This window comes from Salvelinus alpinus, chromosome 1 (assembly GCF_045679555.1).
Source record: "Salvelinus alpinus chromosome 1, SLU_Salpinus.1, whole genome shotgun sequence".
Taxonomy (NCBI): Eukaryota; Metazoa; Chordata; class Actinopteri; order Salmoniformes; family Salmonidae; genus Salvelinus; species Salvelinus alpinus.
Genome location: NC_092086.1, coordinates 77,477,683 through 77,498,688, shown reverse-complemented (window position 1 = coordinate 77,498,688; position 21,006 = coordinate 77,477,683). Strand labels below are relative to the sequence as shown.

At 42.5% G+C, this 21,006-nt stretch overlaps 1 protein-coding gene across 1 annotated transcript in view; it reads left to right on the top strand.

The window, feature by feature from the left end:
* The window catches only part of LOC139530512 (uncharacterized), a 100,879-nt gene that overhangs the window by 18,883 nt on the left and 60,990 nt on the right, over window positions 1–21,006 (top strand). The window contains exon 2 of the mRNA XM_071327005.1: window positions 11,574–11,661. The gene's annotated coding sequence lies outside the window, so the exon portion shown is untranslated. The remainder of the gene's footprint in view (window positions 1–11,573; window positions 11,662–21,006) is intronic.

Below are 21,006 nucleotides of genomic sequence, written 5' to 3'. Positions count from 1 at the left end.
TTTCGTCAATAGAATTGAATCTACTGTTTTCTATTTTCTGATCTCTCTGCACTGTCCTCATCTTGTCATGAATGACTGGATTAATCCTGTACAGGAATAAACAGAGTCCAGAAATGTGTTTCACCCTCTATTGTGGTAAATCGTCCATTTTCCACAGGGTTTGGGGCAATTATAATTACAGGCAGTCAATTCAGAAAGTAAACTGAAATTACAATTCAATAATTGAAAAAAATGCATTGATTTCCAATTACTTCACAACAAACTGAAAAGTAGAATGTATTTATTTCAATATTTTTCAATTCGGAATTTTGTATTCAAATCACTTCATGAATTGACAGCCTTTAATTCGAATTGACCCCAACCCTGCTTTTCCCCAATGAATAATACAAAAAACACTGATAACCAGATGACTGTGGAGGTTTTTGCTGCTCCCGCTCCCCCTCCTTGGCGCTCGAAGGCGCCAGGCGCCCCAGCATTACGCACTCCTGCCACCATCATTACGCACACCTGCCTTCCACCCGTCACGCACATCACCTGGACTCAATCATCTCTGTCATTACCTCTTCTATATCTGTCTAGTTCCCCACTCTGTTCCCTGCTTCAGCATTAATTGTTGCTTGTCGTTTTGTACCCGTGTGCTGACGCTGTTCTTTTCTTGGTCTTTGTCTGTTTCCTGATTAAATGTTGACTCCCCGTACCTGATTCTCATCTCCGGCGTTGGTCCTTACAATTTGTCTGTCACAAGAGACTAGTCACGTCAGAACGTTAACATAATGCCATTGGCTGATCCAGTGAGCTTACCAGAGTCATAACCACATAACCGCCAGTCTCTGCCACCATATCATTCTAAAGACAGTGACCAACCAATCAACCTGCTTCCCCAACCATCGTAAGGTCAGAGTTGAAACACGACACCTATAAGGAGCCACGGCGGGCTCAAAAAAGTCGCCATTGTGCGGCAGTAGAGAACACCAGCTATGTCACCTAGTGGTGAACCCCCGACTTCCATCTTCCACTTGACCTCAATTCCTCCCGTTTCTATAACTTTATAATGGTGTCCCTGAAAAGGTTGATGACAGCTCTGTTCTAAAAGATAGATGTAAACAGCTGCTGTGTAGTGTAGAGCGACTGGTGTGAGGCTGAACACAGCAGCTAGAGTGTCTGTGGCCTGCTGCCATGTCTGTGCTAGAATGACAAGGCCTAGCAGCAGGGCCAGATTACTGGACGGGCATGCAGGGCACGTGCCCCGGACTCCCGACCTCCAGGGGGCCGCCAGATAGCAAATGATAGTAAAATGGGTAGAATTGCAGGAAGTTACCTTTAAAACTGCAACATTTTCTCTCAGCCTCATAGCAAAATGTGTAGAATAGCAGAACATTTGCTTTCAAACTGCACAAATGGGGAAATTTGAACAAAAGATGAGCTATAAAACAGCAAAAAAAATAAACTGCCCCATGCCCTCAACGATAAAAGGCAGGCGGCAGGAGGCGAGATCAGGTGGGAACATTCTAGTCAATGAGAGGCCCCAAATGCTTTAGTCTGGCCCTGTCTAGCAGGGTGAGGAGAGAAGCGTTTCCACACAGACAGCAGTTATATCTGGTACTCAGCGTCTGTCTGGTCAAGGTCCCTTCTCTGTGGCGAGTACCTGGCCCTCTCCATGGGTTCGGCGGGCCAGGGTCAGTATGGTGTAAATGGACATTGTAGCCCCTGAGTGCTGATCTGGGGTCAGGTGTATTTGTTTAATAGTAATGGGTATGTTTAGGTAACTGGGAAAATAAAACTGATCCGAGACCAGTGCTTAGGTGGAGCTGTGGAACTGTCTGTCAGTGCAGCTTTACTGGAGGTGAAATGTCCCCAGTAAAGAGCAGAATGGTGGAGGATCACTTGTACCTTCCTCTTGAGTTCCCTGGTGTGTGTGTGCGTGTGTGTGTGCATGTGCGTGTGCGTGTGTGCGTGTGTGTAGCAGCCATTTAACAGGCTGGCTGCTGTCCCTGGTTCCACTGACGCCCTGCTGTGGTAGTATTTATAAACTGTTATAGACATTTAATACAGATTTGAGCGCACCTCTCATCTTTCCCTGCTCACTTAAATACATAATGTCCTCAGAAACAAACAGACAAGCACATTCATGATACATCTACCCAGAGTTTGAATTGAGTCGGCACCTCAAAGTTTCTACTGTTTGAGTACCAGCATCTCTTATAAAATATTAATTCTAAAATATTGACCATTGTACAGAAAAATGAAAGAGCATCAACACCTTATCAACCCACTTCAAGAACTGCCTCTAAACAGAATATTCAGACGTAGAAAACTGATGAAGTTGGCTAGATCATGCATGCACGTCTTGCATAGAAACTAGATTATGCACACACATCTATTCTGTACATACAAATGCCTGGCGAAGCCCCCGATTGCAATGTCCCTCAGAAAGGGTTAACCTTTTCTTTTCCACTTGAAGAGAGAGAGAGAGAGGAAAAAACAGGCTAAAGGTCAGCCAGCAAGTCTGATTTCAGACACTGATGGGGAATTCCGCACTGTCTTGACTTTTCAGGATCTTGCCCTTCTTCTGCCAAGTTCATCATGTTCCCTCTTCCCTCCGCTCGCTCTCCCTTCTGCTAGACAGAGTGACAACAAATGAACTTCTGGGAGATATTGTGGGCTCATCAGAGGCCCAATGGAGGAATATGAAACAGGCATGTCTCTCTCTGACCCTCCGAAAAGAGGGAAGACTCCACCAGGGGAAGATAGTTTTAGTGTCCCCCTACGTGCGTTAGATCAGCCAGCCTACTGTGCGCTACAGGAGGGTCCGTCCACCATCCACCCAATCCATCCCCAAGCCTGAGGAATCTGCTGAAAGCTCAGTGCCTCAGTCTTTTCCCCTCCGTTACCCCTATCCCCTCCTTTCCTCTCCCTCAGCGCCAACCCCCCCCCCCCCCCCCCAGATCTCATTCCCATAGTCCCTAGACAGGATGCTTGTCTCTAGATTCCTGTGCAGGGGCGAGTGTTGGTTGGCCTGGGCTGGGCTGACAGGTTGGAGTTGGGACTAGGACTAGGGATTGGGCTGGGGCTATTGGGCTGGGACTATGGGGCTGAGGATAGGGCTCATTGGACTGGGGCTATTGGGATGGGGATGGGTCTGGTAGCTATGTTCTAGGGCTGAGGCTGGAGCTACGTCTATGGAGCTGAGGCTGAGGGACTGGGGATAGGGCTGGGGCCTGGGCTGGCTGGCCGGCAGCCAGGTTGCTCTGGTGCTCAGCTCCAGTGTAAGCGAAAGAGCATATGATGCATAAGAGGCCGACCCAACAAGGCCCATGGGGACCGAGGAGCATGGTTCAGATCATATGAGTTATGTGCGGTAGCAAGTGAGCTCCTTCAGTTTTATTACATTGGGGAGGGAGTGATGGAATAGAATAAACTGCATAGATGCCTTAGGACATGTCATATCATGTGGCATTTTAATAGTATTTTCATATCATGAAATAGGATTGACACAGATTGTAAAATGGACATGTATCATCTGGGACTAAAGGGTCAAGTTGTTTGGTCTTATTAGCCAAAAGGCCTTAGTTGTGGCTAGTGTAAACCGTATTTCTAAACACTAGATTGAGGAATGATTTAGTTCTGTAATATAACAGTCCATTTTTTAGAGGCAAATCATTTAGAAAATATAGAATGGAAGTCATTTACAGTTGCGCTGCATTAGGGCATACTGACTGACCAGTGACCACACCCCAAAGCTCATATCTCTCAAACTTGACTTTCATAGTCCTTAGACAGGACGGGGTTCATCCCCGCACCTTTTGCTTTACCCTCTACATCTGCACATGCACCATTGAAAATAAGGATATCAATTTGCTAACACTTTAGTATAGTCGATTTGCTGCAAAGAAACCACTACTAAAGTACACCAATACGAATAAGAGACTTGCTTGGGTCAAGAAACAGACCGATGGAAATCTGTCCTTTTGTCTGATGAGTACAAATGAGAGATTTTTGGTTCCAAACGCCTTGTCTTTGTGAGACGCAGAGTAGGTGAACGGATGATCTCTGCGTGTGTGGTTCCCACCGTGAAGCATGTAGTAGGAGGTGTGATGGTGTGGGGGTGTTTTGCTGGTGACACTGTCTGTGATTTATTTAGAATTTAATGCACACTTAACCAGCATGGCTACCACAGCATTCTGCAGCGATACGCCATCCCATCTGGTTTGTGCTTTGGGGTAATTTGTTTTTCAACAGGACATTGACTCAAAACACACATCCAGGCTGAGTAAGGGCTATTTGATCAAGGAGAGTGATGGAGTGCTGCATCAGATGACCTGGCTGCCACAATCACCTGAACTCAACTCAATTGAGATGGTTTGGGATGAGTTGGACCACAGAGTGAAGGAAAAGCAGCCAACAAGTGCTCAGCATATGTGGGAACTCTGGCAAGACTGTTGGAAAAGCATTCCTCATAAAGCTGGTTGAGAGAATGCCAAGAGTGTTCAAAGCTGTCATCAAGGAAAAGATGGTAACTTTGAAGACTTTGTTTAAAACCTGTTGGGTTACTACATGATTCCATATGCCTTATTTAATATTTTTTATTCTATAATGTAGAAAATAGTAAAAATAAAGAAAAACCCTTGAATGAATAGTTGAGTCCAAACTTTTGACAGGTGCTGTATGTGTTGTTTGGTGTTCACTCGCATTTGTTTGTATAGATAGTGGATAGTGCTTAGTGAAAGTCTACACACCCCTTGCACAGCTTGCTTTCAACGTAAAAAAAAATATTATAGAAAATGTTCCACATTAATACATTTTTTTAAACAAAGATCTATTGATTGCGTATGTCTTCACACCCCAGAGTTAATACTTGGTGGAAGCACCTTTGGCAGCCATTACAGCTGTGAATCATTTTGAATATGATTCAACAAACTTTGCAAAACTCTTAGGGCAACATATATCCATTGTTTTTGTCAAAATTGCTCAAGCTCAGTACATTTTGTTGGGAATCATTGATGGACAGCAATATTCAAACATTGTCTAGTTTTGTGTAGTGAATGCAATGTTATTGATCCTCTGTATTTTCAAGTTTTGTTGTGGAATTTGCCAGGATTAAAATAAATATGAAAGGAAAAACTGCCTCAGTCTTCTGAAGTTTTATTTTTCCAGTGGGACAATTACACACATTTTCATGCCAAAGACACACCAGAATGGCTTTCCAAGAGTGGTCATGAGTAGTCCAGTCTCAGTCCTGACTTAAATTTGCTTGAAAATCAGAGACACGGTTTGAATATTGCTGTCCATCAATTGTAGGGGCCCTTAAGAGTTGTGAAAAGTTGGTAGAATCTTATTCAAAATTATTCATAGCTGTAATGGCTGCCAAAGGAGCTTCCACCAAGTTTTAACTCTGGGGTGTGAAGACATACAAATGTATATTTTTTATTCATTTGAAACATTTTCTATTATTTTTCTTTCACTTTGAAAATGTGAAATAGGTTGTAGGGAAAAAATCTAATGTAATCCCTTTTTAGATGTAATTTTAAGGCAGCAAAATGTGAAGACTTTGCAAGGGTTGTGTAGACTTTCCCTAGCAACTGTATATGGATCAGTGTCTGTGTGTGTTTGTATACACATGTGTGTATTGTTTTGTGTGTGCATTTAAGGGTGGATATGGTGTCGTGCGGTGTGTGTATATTATGTGTGTGTCCTGTGCTTTGTCTGCCACATCTGCCTATTATTAGCTGCTTGCTCGTTAAACGTTGGGGTAAACCCCTCGTGATGCCAAGGAGTGTACTGTTACCCCTATGGGAATACCTACCATTGTCATCCAAAGCTCCCTGGAATTCTATAGTTGTTACCCTTAAACAACACAGTCTTAGCCATACTGACCTAGTAATAGTCCCCAATATTGAGCTTAGAATAACTCCTAAACACATGCAAATGTATTCTGTGCTGTTCCAAATGTTAAGTACATAGTGCGTGTTTCAAAATAACCTGTGTGTGTGATGGTGAAAGAGTATATATTTTGCACGGTAAGGGTTGGTCTTATGTCAAAATTCTTGATTATTGCTATTGATTGTGGCCAAAATAAGTTCCATCCCTGAAATAATGACTAAGTAAATAGTTATGCTATATTACCTTCTGAAAAATGGTAGAGACATATTGGTATAATAGCTTTTAATAAAAGACAGTTGAAAGAGTTGAATTGTTTATGTCATCTATAGGCTTTATACTGTAAATGTGGAAGTACTATTCTGCATTTCTTATAGCATCAGCACCCAATAGAAATCCCCTGTGAAGATGGCCAAATGACCTCACTTCCTGTTTGGCCAGTGGAAAGAAAATTGTATCATTGTTGTACATCCTGTTTGACAGTGATCTGTGTGATATTCTGTACAGCTGTAGGGCATGACAGAATATTTAGGTCCCATTGTGTGTGTGTGGAAACCACCGTAAGGATTTTATATATTGTTAGTTCTGTAGATACAGTTACATTCTGTTTGGTGTTTATTGCAAGTTTGTGGTGTGAAGTTTGTGGGGCATGGGTTTTTGAGTTTGGGTGCATGTGCTACAGAACTCCAAAATGAATCTCAAATTAATTAGCTTCTTCATGCCCTGCATCTTTGTGTAGAAAAACCTTGCTCGCCTTTCTTGTGTTTTATGGAAATGAAATTATGGCATAATGTCACTTTCGTTATTAGAACAGAGAGACTGTGCATATGAATCAGTCCACTGTTGTCATAGTAACATGAAGCACTAAACCTCTGAGCAGCTGTTATTGCAGGCTTTGAACAGCTGGGGGGCTATTGCTGGCAAGGGATTGTGGGAAATGAGTCCTTTGGTCCACCCTGCTCACCTTGACCTTCCTCTTCCAAAGAGGAGAGTTTGTGGATCTTAAAGAGGTCCATCTGGACTATACCAATGTGTACTGAGTCTGTGTACGATTATAGGATATTTAGTAAATATTCATTACCTACATTAACGCTATATCTTCTCTGAACATGTTTGCCTGAAACTAAAATAAACTGCCTGTACTCCACTTGAATTGTAAAAAAAAAAAAATTGAGCAAATGAGCTGAATTGTTTTGTAACGCATGGCCGAAAACAAGTTCGAAGCAGCCGAGCGCATCCCATTATTCGAGAACAAATATTGTACAGGGCTACGATAAAAACTCCAGGAAGCACAAGAACTTGTCATGGGGTAGCACTACTGCCGTGTCCAATTCCTTCAGCTTTAATCAAGTCAAAATGTAACCCGAGAGCAGTGCCCCATCCTCCCACTGTTCAATTTAATGAAGAATTCCTAGACTGGGGGACTGTGTGTGCATGTGTGTGAGTGTGTGTGTGCTAGGCCTGGACTGTTTGCACAAGGCGACATGCCAGACTACTTGAGACTCTGAGACCAAGACAGTGACTGAATGTGGGAAAAATCTAATGCTCTCCACCTCCCCCTCTCCCAAGTCAGAGGGGCCCACTCTCTCCTCTCCGTGTCTGTTTGGGGGCCCAGCCAGCCGACCAGGCTGACTTGGGAGAGGGGGAGGTGGTCTGCTGTGGTGGTCTGCTGCTCCAGGAATGCTAATGCTTCCTCTGTGGTTTGCGAGGAACACAGTGATTAGCCCTCCAGCCCCCCGGGGGGAGCCGCTGCTGCTTCGGCCCGCTTTAATTCACTTTGACGTCAACAGGAAGGCCAGCCCGGGTTGAGCGGCTGGAGAGGAAGGCCACTGCTGGTCCCGGAGATTAGGGGGAAGCTTCCAGAGGGATTACAGACCAGGCTAAAATGTTTTCTTTGTAGCAGGAGGAAACCTTAGAAATGCCTCCCCTTCTACCTCCCCTGATCTTCCTTGGGTGACTGTTGTGTTGGTGAAGTGAACAACCCAGGCTAGAGGATAGCCCCCCCCACAAAAAAAGCCTACTCTCCTTGTTTACTTTCATGAGCACTGGTCTGAAATGAGTTTATACATTGAAGCAAAAGGGTGTATGGTGGAATCCTATCCAGTCCTTTAATTAACTTGTTAGTGGTCTTGAAGTGAAGGAAACGAAAAAGCCATGTAACTGCTGCAGTATGTATATCCCCCCTCCCCCTGTCTGTTAAATATCCAGTCTCCAAGCTCCCTAGCCTATACCTCACACACAGTCCCAATTGAGCAGTGCAGGTCTTGGTAAACATTCGCTGTTCAGAGCTCCAGTGTTAGCAGGTAGCAGCTGGAGTTGCTAGCCTGCTGGGAAGCCCAGCACACACCCACTGACAGGATACATGACTAGCCGGTCAAGCGAAAGATCAGGTGTCCAATCCTAAATGGAAGATTGAACTTAAATCGGTTACATGTGCATACTGACTTCCTGCACTGCACCAGAACTCCTCGAAATGAGTCCAAGAGCCTATGGAGGTACTAGGCACAAAGGAATATGTCTAAAAGAGACTAAGGCTACTTGCAGCCAAGATATTCTATATTCGACATATAGAGTGGTGAGACAGAGGAAGACTAACGTGGACTCTTCATGGCCAGAAGTAATTAACCCATTCATTGTAGCCATTGGTGCTCTGTAGAGTTGCTATTTTCTCAAGTTTTCTCTTGTCAATTTACTCGTGACATTTCTGGATTACTCATTCTACTAATAAAGTCAGATCATTTTTTAAATTGAACCTTTATTAAACTAGGCAAGTCAGTTAAGAACAACATCTTATTCACAATGATGGCCTAAATCAACAAATCCGATAGTTAGTTTAAGAAAGATTAAGGGTACAAGACTGTGTACATATCTGTCTGTGTTGGCAAAATCACTACATCTTCCATCGAGCCTAGCGAGGAGAGGCTGCCCATTGTCACAGTTCCAAGATCAGTCAGAAATGTCTAGCTAACCCTATGCCACTGAAACCGGTGGATCTCAAAACTGAACTTGGATACTCGTTAAGTAGCAATGGTATCTTTTGCCACAATTGATAGGTCGAACCAGTCATGACTATTCAACAAAACAATAAATCAAGTTTCTTTCCAGCGATTTTCTTAGTTACATGATTGTATAACTAGCAAAGGAGTTTTGAAGTTGAGGGAGCAGTATTTATGAAGTTTGACAAGGATTGCAAAAACTAGCTCAAGTACTCATACTAACCGTACTAACCGTACTATTTGTGACACTAACCATACTATTTGTGACATGAATTGAGTATATAGTATGCTTATTGGTCATAGTATGGATATAGATAGTATGCCAAAACTTCCCGGATGTTGTTCTAGAATTCGTCAAAATATGAAGTATACATGCAGTGAACACTTTTTCCGTACTTTTAAGGCCCGTAATGCAATTCTTCAGAAATGGGCATGGCTTCACAACGTTTTTTAAATTTGAAGAAAATGTTGGAAAATATGCCGAAGTCCAACGAGAGCTGATACAAATTCATTGCTTTAAGTGATTATGACAAATGTTAACAAAATGTTGAGCAATGTAATAAATAAATAACTTTTCAAATAAGTTACGTTACACGTTATGTTGGCTAACGAACCGCATAGCAGTACAGCAGTATGTTAGCTAGTTACCTAACGTTAGTTGACTACTACTACAGTACATCGAACTTGCCAGGCAGTATATTAACTTCATGCTATCTAACTAACTACCCAACGTTTATTGACTTGATTATTCACATCATTCTTAGCTAAGTGGTCATTGTACGTTTCAATGGACATTGTTAATTCTGGCTATCTACTCTGATTTCAGAGCATTCTCTCGCAGAATAACTGCGAGAGAATGGCCCGTGTCAGTACACGTCAGCAAAAAAAGCGTAATTAAATTGTTGCCAGCAGCACAGTTAATTAAAGTCACTAATGCTCTGGATAACATGAAAACAGCCTAACCAGCTCTGCTAGGGCGAGTAAAATTGTCAGAGTGAGGTGTTCTCTCATTTGTGTCTAGAAGTATCTAGCCAACATTAGCCAGTAGTGTAAAGTACTTAAGTAAAACTACTTTAAAGTACTACTTAAGTAGTTGTTTGGGGTTTCTGTACTTTAACTTACTATTTATATTTTTGACAACTTTTACTTTTACTTCAATACATTCCTAAGAAAATAATGTACTTTTTACTCCATACATTTTCCCTGACACCCAAAATTACATTTTGAATGCTTAGCAGGACAGAAAAATGGTCCAATTCACGAACTTATCAAGAGAATATCCCTGGTCATTCATACTGCTTCTGATCTGGCGGACTCACTAAACACACATATTTCATTTGTAAATTATGTCTGAGTGTTGGAGTGTGCTCCTGACTATCTGTAAATTTAAAAAACAAGAAAATGATTCCGTCTGGTTGGCTTAATATAAGGAATTTGAAATTAGTTATACTTTTACTTTTGATACTTAAGTATATTCTAGCAATTACATTTACTTTTGATACTTGAGTATATTTAAAACCAAATACTTTTAGACTTTTACTCAAGTAGTATTTTACTGGGTGACTCACTTTTACTTGAGTCATTTTCTATTAAGGTATCTTTACTTTTTCTCAAGTATGACAATTGGGTACTTTTTCCACCACTGCAGTTAGCTTGGGTGCTTGACTATCCTTGAACACTCAGATCAACCCTACTCCTCGTCCAGTGTCCAGTGTGCGCTCTGAATTTACGAACGCCCAGAGCGCACTCTGGCACTCCGGATTGAATTCACGAACACACCCAAAATCATAAAATGTTTAGCTAGTCATTTGTTATGCTAACAAGCTAGCAAGAGGTTGCATAGCAACAGCATCAACTAGACAGGCGAAGCTCTAGTAAGCTCAACTGAAACGATACCGTTCGTTTACAGTATACTAAAATGAAATATTAGTATGTAGTATATACTCATTAAGTATGTTGTATACAGTATGGTGGTATGGGTTTTCGAACACAGCTATAGTTCAGCTAGCCAGCTATTTTAGCAAGGGAAAACAAGCTCGGGACAGGATATAGGGTCCGTGCTGCCCGGGCTCCTTGGGACGTCCTTACCCCATTGAAGTTGACATTTTAAATGGTTGCGTTTAGGGTTAAGTAATGGTTATGGTTAGGGTAAGGGTAGGGGTTAAGGTTAGGATTAGGTTAGGGACGTCCCACGTATCCCAGATAGCACTTACTCATGATATAGCTGGGCGCACATGCGCACTAGGCTAATTCAAGACATAGATGATAGTTTTTATGCCCTGATATCTGGAGCTCGCGGCGAAATGTTTAATTAAACCATTCAGAGACTGAAACAAAGAAATCAGATGACAAATATTTAAAGAGAGAGAATCGATATACAATTCCGAAATCAGCTGTAACTGTCAGTAGTAAAACAAAGCTTAAAACGATGTTTGAGTGAACCTGAATGCAGAAAATGAATGATGATGTCGCTTCTGGACACTGATTCTCCTCACCACTCTATTCACACCCATTATATGGCGGTATTTTAATGCCAATAATACTGTATACATAAGAAAACAACCCAGACCACTATCATTGTGAAATTACAACTACTTTTCAGATTTTGCCTTCTTTTGTGTACAGTAAATGGGATATGTTAAAAATGGACTTTATACATACATGTTTACTCACACAGCAACATTTCCCTGTTTTTTGCAGACTTTGTGTGGAGGACCGGACACTAAGGCGTGGAAGAGCAGACGACAACAACATCGACTGCTGCTGTGTTGCTGAGGGCAAACTAACTGTGAGTTCTCCCATCACCTTTTCACAGTCCTGAAATAGGGAAGTAAGACTTTAAGACTTCTTCACTAGAGTTACTGTTTACATACTGTCTGTTTGTTTACAGCACCATTAAACAAGAGGTGTATTTAGCGAGGGCCTAAGTGTAGTCTTTGGGCATGTGTTTTATACACGTACGCATGACTAACTAATGGGGTGTTAACAACACATCTTAGCAGCACATCTGGTACATCTAATACTGTCAAGCTGCTTCTTCAGAAGCAGTGTGGAGGACCAACTCCAAGTGTTTTTATCGTACCATGATGAAGGCTAAGACTAAGAGCACTACTCCTACCTTAAAAAACTACCATGCAAGAGTAGTTACTGTAAGTCTCTTTGATTGACTCAACTCCGTTGCGGTTCGGTTGACCTAGATCGACATCAATCATTTAAGGCCTCTTCCTAATTCCGCAGACTAAGTTGTATTTCCCAATTTGACTTTTTAAGTTGACTTTACTTCTCGCAGGGAGTTTATTTCCCAAAGTTTGGATGCTGCTTTTCCCCCTTCATGTTTTTAATAGCAGTTAGATTCACTCTAAAAACACTATTTGTGTCTTTAATGGTTGAGCTGGCCAGGATGGAATTGACTGGAGTTGATGAGTTCTAAGTGAAGCTGTGGGGAGAGTTCGAGACGAGGGCTTTACTGTGACACTATAATGACAGGCAACAGGGAGGTGAACTCATTTTTTAGTAGGAATAGGATGAGAAGGGGGGGTTGGAGGGCAGAAAGAGAGGGAAGTCTCTTTAATTGAGTGCAAAAGCAGCTGGATATTCCAAGCCATTTCCCGCCACAACAACGGTGCACTGGCACTGCCTGTCTCCATATCCTCCTGGCCCTAATCACTCCCAGCCGCTGCATCCTCCCTCCCTCCTCTCCTCTCCTGTATGGATTCTTCGGAGCCCTGCCGAGGATTGTTTTACACTTAATTTTGTTAGACCTAACGAGATTTCGCTAATTAAATCTCCTCCTGGCTGGAGCCGCCATCTCACACTGTCGCGCGGAGTGTTTGTTTGTATAGATCTTTTTAGACTAATAAACATTTTCATTCCAAAGTCATGGGGAGAGGAGAGAAGGGTCGTGTTGAGTGGATGAGGCTTGTGTTGCTCCTGCACTTCTGATAATCCTTATAGGTTTTAACCTAGCATTCGGTGTTAGGGAAGTGGCAGCCATCCGCACCAGGTACCACTTTCTCTCCTCAATGGAATGGCATCCATAGGATGATAGTCTCTTATGAAAACTGTCCATGGCTACCTAGCTCTTTCCCTTCCTTCACAGCATCTTGTTATTGTATCAATGAATGGGCAGCGATCATGCAGCTACAGTATATGATCCTGATAAACACAGCTGTCCACCACAGGAGGCTGCTGAGGGGAGGATGGCTCATAATAATGGCTGGAATGGAGTGAATGGAATGGTATCAAACGCATGGAAATCGTGTGTTTAAGTTTGATAACCATTCCATTTATTGTTTTCCAGCCATCACTATGAACCAGTCCTCCCCAATTACGGTAACACCAACCTCCTGTGCTGTCCACCCAATCCACACCGGTCTGGATGGATTAATGTGAAACCTTTAGACATTGCTATATGCTTTCCCAGTATCATGACCAATGATAGAACAATTCTATGATGGATAGACACATACAAATACAAACATTGTCTTCCTCTCTAGGTCCCTTTGTCGTCATTCCTAACAAAGATAGAGCCTGTTAAACTACATGCAATAAAAATGGGTTTCAGTAACCAAAATGTCCCTGTAAGTCCCAGTGTTTAATCTCAAGAAGTCTACCTGCATTGTATATCTGTGTGTTGTGGGGTTTTAGGGGAAGTGTCACCAGGTGGGGCCAGGTCTAAACATAGGCGATGCCTGGGAGGGGCCCTGCCTGGGAGGGGCCCTGCTATGGTGGATGCCCCCTCAGGAGACACTCCCCGACTATTGTAGGAGCACACCGCCCACAATAGACTTGTAGTCTCTCTGCATTGTTGCTTGCCAAAGGCTCCATTGTAACCACCTCCTTCCTCCATTCTCCCACTCCCTGCCTGCATCCCTCTAACTCCCTCTTGGGTTTGGTTCTATCCAGTCCTCTGCCACCTCTACCCCCATTGTGGAGGGTGTGGGTAGGCTGCTCGGTTCTGGCGGAGGTGCCCCTGGTGAAGGCCTGTGCTTGGTGATCAGGTTTCTGCCACCTGTCGCTCAGCTTAGGGAGGGAGGGGGAGGGAGGGAGCCAGGGGAGATGCCCAGGCATCTGGCACCAAGAGGGGCTCGCCATGTGCCAAGAGTACTGGATCCCAATGTTCTCGATCTTTCATTTCATTCAATTCATTTCATTTCTCCAGTGTGAAGTCCGCTTTCTCGTTTCTTCCCTTTTTTATCAAGGAGGACAACATAAATGGTGGTAGGGAATTGTATTTTTAGCTTTAGCATTAGCATGTGGCCAATGACAAGCATCTCAAAGGTAGATGTTAGTTACAGATCATTTAGTATTGTTGGAATCAAAGTTTGTGTTTTATGTTTAGATGTGTCCTTACAACTGTTTAAGAAATGCCATTAGGACTCCCATGAGTTCCTTGTGTACAGTATCCTGTTGACCAAATGGTATCGAACATATGAAGTATCTTACACATGCATAGCAAGGTTAGCATAGACATTCAGAGATGGAAGCCAACCTCATTAAACAGACTACATCTGAAATGCTCGCTCTCAGATGAGGCAACTAAGGTATTTTAGATTGAAGCACCTGACACCTCCCACTGTCTTTACAGACAATTAAATAGTGAAGGCTGACATTTCCAATCCCACAAGGAAATCCAATTTCGGGAAGGATTCAGACCCCTCGACCTTTTCCATATTTTGTTACGTTACAGCCTTATTCTAAAATGTATTAAATAGTTTTTTCCTCATCAATCTACACACAATACCCCAAAATGACAAAGCAAAAAACAGGTTTGTAGAAATTTTTGCAAATGTATAAAAAAACTAAACAGAAATATCACATTTACGTAAGTATTCAGATCCTTTACTCAGTACTTTGTTGAAGCGCCTTTGGCAGCGATTAAAGCCTTGAGGCTTCTTGGGTATGATGCTACAAGCTTGGCACACCTGTATTTGGGGAGTTTCTCCAATTCTTCTCTGCATATCTTCTCAAGCTCTGTCAGGCAAGATGGGGAGCGTCGCTGCACAGCTATTTTCAGGTCTCTCCAGAGATGTTTGATCGGGTTCAAGTCCGGGCTCTGGTCGGGCCACTCAAGGACATTCTGAGACTTGTCCCGAAGGTACACCTGCATTGTCTTGGCTGTGTGCTTAGGGTTGCTGTCCTGTTCGCACCAGTCTGAGGTCCTGAGTGCTCCGGAACAGGTTTTCATCAATAATCTCTCTGTACTTTGCTCCGTTCATCTTTCCCTCGATCCTGATGAGTCTCCCAGTTCCTGCTGCTAAAAAACAGCATGATGCTGCCACCACCATGCTTTACCGTAGGGAAGGTGCCACCTCCCTGAACAAGGCCCTTCTCCCCCAATTGCTCAGTTTGGCCGGGCGGCCAGCTCTAGGAAGAGTGTTGGTGGTTCCAAACTTCTTCCATTTAAGAATGATGGAGGCCACTGTGTTCTTCAGGACCTTCAATGCTGCAGATATTTTTTGGTACCCTTCCCCAGATCTGTGCCTAGACACAATCCTATCTTGGATCTCTACGGACAATTCCTTCGACCTCATGGCTTGTTTTTTTTCTCTAACATGCTGTGAATTGGGGAACCTTATATAGACCGGTGTGTGCCTTTCCAAATAATGGCCAATCAATTGAATTTACCACATGTGGACTCCAATGAAGTTGTAGAAACACCCATTGATGAGGGAAAACGTTTTATTTAATACATTTAGACTAATGCTGTAACGTAACAAAATTTGGAAAAAGTCAAGGGGTCTAAATACTTCCCGAATGCACTGTATACCCTAGAGAAAGCAATTGAACCTGCACCTCTGTAAATATCATGCCGTATTAGTGGAGAATCTGTGACACTGTGAGCCTAGTGTGCCGCCTGGGATAAGGGCATTTTCCTAAGAAATTAAACGATTTAGCTGTCATTTCGATAATGGAACGAAAAAATATAATATTTAGACAAAACGGAAAAAGAAAACGAATTGACGTACACCTATGATATATACTCTTGCATCCTTTTTGCCAGTCAATTTCGAGTTCACCTGTATGCCCTTCATCATTAGCGTTAGCAGCACGCTAGCTACCCCTCCTCCATCTCCCATCCCATCGTTCTTGCCATCTCAACCATCATCCCTTAGTGAAACCCCTTCATCTCCTCACCCTGCTAGCTACCCAACCCTGCTCTCGTTTCCCCACCAACCCAGCAACCCTAATTATGTTGATTTAACTTAGCCACAACCCCTTCCTTCCTCCATACCACCATCTGAATGGAAGCTTATTAGTTTGAATATTTTTATTTATTTATTCCCCATTTCTTGGGGCCCCTGTCGGCATATCCAATTACTCTCGCCGCGCGGCTGTAATTGCCTCCATGCCAATGGCCGCCAGACAATCGTGCTAAATGAGGTGAGGCCGAGAGGCTGCGAGCACGACTTCATTAAGAGCTAATGGGATTTTATTGGGGGGACTGAAGACCCAGCTCATCAAAAAGGGACGATGGAAAGAAAACAAAACAGATGGAGAGGAAGAGCCAAAAGACTCTGCAACGTAGCTCCCTGCGTAGGCTGCATGCACTTTTTTTTTTACCCTGGTAAGAAAAAAGAAGCAACAAAACTCTCTATAACTCGATCCTCGCCATCAAACCCCTACCCCATCCCTGTAAAACATACATACAAGAGAAAGAGACAAATGTTGGAGCGTTGTTGAAAGATAAGGCAGGCCTGAAGGGTGGAAGGTTTTATAGGAAGTCTTTGGGCCTCTAGACTTGTTGTAGTATTTAGAATTATAGACTTGAATTCTTCTAGACTTGAATTATAGTCAAATGTTTGTTTTCTTCAGAATGTGTGTATGTCTTTGTTGTTAAAATGTATTCTAGGCTTGAATTATGTAGCACTTAACAATAATTTAAAAAAACATTTCACTTGCAATCTATCTCTGGGATGTTAAGCAGATCAATACCAAGTCTAATATTACAGTTTATGTTTTCATCACCTATGTGTACAATAGATACTAACTAATATATTAACTAATTTCAAAAAGAGTACTGGTGAAACTAACAGACAGATGATATACCCAGTTGAAGCATTCAAAGTGCTGCGCTGAGATTGGGGTAGTATTCGTGCTTCTGTGCAGTGTGGGATACGGCAGTACTTGATGCACTCAGAAACAAGGAAAGTACTCAACTCAAGAAGAGGGCATGCAAAGTGCTACGAGAATAGCTTTTTCAGCAGCAATGAATGGAGTGGAGATGAGTGAGAGCCAATCACTGCTGATATACAGCAATGTGATGCATCATGTGTTGAGATGTTTTCCAACTCAGACATGTACAGTATACAGTATGTATGTATTTGGTAGTGATGCCCATGCAATAGATATGAACATGCCCTCGTCTGTCATCAGTCTGCCCTTGGTATGCATGTGAAGCTGGTCCACCATTTTGGAGAACCACTTTAGGAATAGCTACATTGCAGCTTGCAGGTGAGGATCAGTTGCCCATACTTTAATCCTCTGCACCATCTTAATGCCGCTACGGTTGTCCTGCTGTGGGATTCAGCTCAATGTGCCTTTTGACTCCTCTGTAAGAGGGTCCTGCCAAAATCTATTACACAGTGAATTGTGTTCACCTACAGGAGCATTTAGTCCCAGTGTGTAATGTATACTGTGAACTGAACATTAGCTTCTAATCTGACTTTGCTCCATTCTGTCGCCATTGAGTATTAAGGCTACTAAGTCCATTCACAGAGAAATTGTGATTTGCACAAAAGACAACCCAATTACAAGATGCATCTGTTTGTTGTGAAAAACGACACGTTTCATCCTCAAAAGACAATTGAACATTTCAATGTTTCAAATCAAATCAAATTGTATTTGTCACATGCACCGAATAGAACAGGTGTAGACCTTACTGTGAAATGCTTACTTACAAGCCCTTAACCAACAATGCAGTTTTAAGAAAATAGGATTAAGAAAAGATTTACTACGTCAACACAAGACAGTGTACTCAGTGTGTGTACCCAGTGTTTGTTGTGGGTGGTTGTAGGCCTGGAGCCGATTGACGCCTGGCCCTGGTAGTAACAGCTGTCCTCCAGCTGCCAGAATCTCCTGCTTGGAGGAAAACAGACCCAAACCTCCAGGGTCAGTGCTGTGGTATGGAGGTCTCCACGGCAACCGGAGGAGGATCTAGAGCCCTGAGAACAATCCTGCCACTGAGAGGAGAGTTGCGCTCCGGCTCGCCTCTGAGCTCAACACAGGGGAATGCGACTCTCCCCAAGTGGGGAGACGGAGAGAGGGAGAAAGAGTGAGAGCTGAATAGGAAGGAGAGAGTGAGAGATAGGGAGAGGAAGGAGGAAAAGAGGATGAGGAGAGAAGGGAGGGGTGAGAGAGAAGCTTGGTTTTATCCCGGCCAAAACAGCGGTTGTCATGTTAACCCAACCCCCTCCTCCTCCTTCCCACCCTTCCTTCTCTCTTTCTCTCTCTCTTCAACCCCTCACCTAGCTCAGGCATTCCCCACAAGCAGTGGGGTAGTGTTTGAATGACTGAAACACTATATGCAGAACGTAACAAATTGTACTTATTGGGTGCCGGCTTGTATACAACACTCTGACCAGTGGTGATTAGAACAAAAACCTGACCCCTTTGCCAAAACGTATTTTTGTTTTATTAAACACTGTACTGAGCAAGCTCTATTCCAAGAAAAGTCATGCTCTTTCATAATACGTTGTAGTTCAATAAACATAGCTTTTTATGTAAGTACGTTTATTTTGTTTGAATTCAGCTGGTTCAGATAAGTTTGTTGCTCTAACAGTTACACTGTAGTCTCAAACTGCAGACCACATCAAAGCTATTTACACTGTGGTAGGCAATGGCCATCAACCTGTGAATTTGAGTCTATGTTTGTGGTCATCCAAAAACTTTTGAATAAAACTTCCACACACCATTCTTATATACAACATCTCTAAGTAGGGTTTTGTTTAATAGAGTTACGATTCAAATCAGCAGAGGAGACAATAGAAACAGTAACAGAAAGAGTAACAGGTGTTAACCAAGATGTGGTGCCACATGAGCCACTGTATCTGGTAATCAGGGCTTCACTTTAACTGGAAGGAGAAACACTTGGCATGGACATTCTGATAATCAGAAATCAGTTTAAGACAAAAGGAAATTGCGAATCCAATCATCTATTGTTATGGTACATGAACAATTGTCAGAAGATTATTGTTCTGTTCTAAATGAAGAGGCCCTCACGCGTCACCTGCAGCTCGATATGGAAAGTAAGACACACAAACAACACTTGATTTAGACGAGGGGAACAGAATGCTCGTTATTTACCTTAAGGTCACCACTTTTGCCTAAATGGTGACAGAAATTCACAAAGAATGGAGGGGTTTCTATGGTAACAGGCTCCCTGCAAAAAGGTCACCGTCAGAGGCAGCCTCAGAAAGACACAACAGGATTATGGGGGATTTGGAGGGGGAATAAAATCAGTTTTATTCTCTCTTTTTTTTGTATAAATACATTTCTTCTATAGAATATCTGAACGATGATAAAAACATTGGATTTGAATAGTGCAATTACATGGCTCCAAACGGCAAGGGCCTCTCTTTTTTATTATGATTTCTTTATTTTCTTTTGATGTCAGAATTGAAAAGGGAGTGTGGTCGGCAGTCGCCCGACGCTCAAGCTTTGTGCTCGCCGCTGATACATACCCGCCTTGCCCCCTCAATCACTGGCGGCTCCTTTCGCTCCCCTCCCTCTCAAGTCATTTTAATTAAGTCAGTCTCGCTGGCGTGGCTGGCAAAGATAATTGGAGAGGGTTTTGGATGCCATTTACTCTAAATGTCGCCTGTTTCTTCCCTTTCTTTTCGGTCTGTCTCGGTCTGCCTCTCCCCCATCTTCTGGCATGGAGGCTGATCTGCCCCCCCCCCCTCTTCTCTCTCTCTTTCGTTTCCATCTTATATTCAAACGTGAAATATGGATCAACCTCGTCTGTGTGGTGTGTGGCACGCCACTGAGAAGTTCCTGTGAATTGGGCCGATGCTGCAATTGATTTGAAATGGCAAATCAAGTGATGGCAATATCTTTGAAATGAGGGGATCCTTTTGAACTTTTTGAAAAAATTATTATTTTCTCACTGTCAAGAATACTGAAAACGTATAGGGAAGACATATACACAGTATATTAAATATAGCTTAAGAATAACTAACATAAATTATGCTTTAAGCAATGCTTTGATGATCTGGAAGTGAAGCAATTGTATGTTGTTTCTCAACATCATTTCACATTGCTTCCATATGGAGAGAATGATGATCCCCCAAGTTCTAGTCAAGAGTATAGACCCATTTCTCGGCCTCATTGTTAAAAGACATCAGAAAGGGGCTTGTTTACATTGGATTGAATACAACTTCAGATGCAGCTTCTCCCTTACAGAAAAAACACATTATTTCACATGCGGAAAATTCATTTCATGTGAATTTCACCTGATTTCACGTTAAATCAATCAATCTGAAATCAGGTGAATACATCTGTTTTTGGAACACTTCACAAGTCATCCCGTTTTCACTTGTAGTTTCTATCACATTAACTTCACATAAGATCATGTGGTCAAATGGAAACATGTTTTTTTTGGAACACTTCCCATGTGTTCACGTGAAATGCATGTTTTTTCTGCAAGGGCTGCAAGTTAACAAATACGTAGTCAGATGGTTAGCGGCTACAACATGGCAGCTGTCATCGGAGGATTGATTAGCTAGCAAGATAGCGAGGCAAGGTAAAATATCACCCATAGAGCTAGAATAATATACTTATTGAGCATAGCTATACCCATCAGTCTTGTGTGTTTTCATATTTATCATTCACTCATTGTTAAGTTTGTCAAGTTCCCGACATCAGTGTATAGCTATACTGCTACAGGGCTTTTGATGTGAGGATACGCGTGCACCACTTAAACGTGATGTTTGCTTGTAAACAGAAAATGTCTCTATGTGCAGTATAATTTTGATTAAGACTGCAGAATGAAGTGTAGCAACTTTGTGAAGAATCTGTCGAATCATTTTTATAATAACACTGTCAAATTCTTTCAAGTTATTTGTGTTGTGGTGCGTGCATGAGTTTTGAGAGTTCAGGAATCTAGCAATGAGTGATATGTGCAACACTCTAA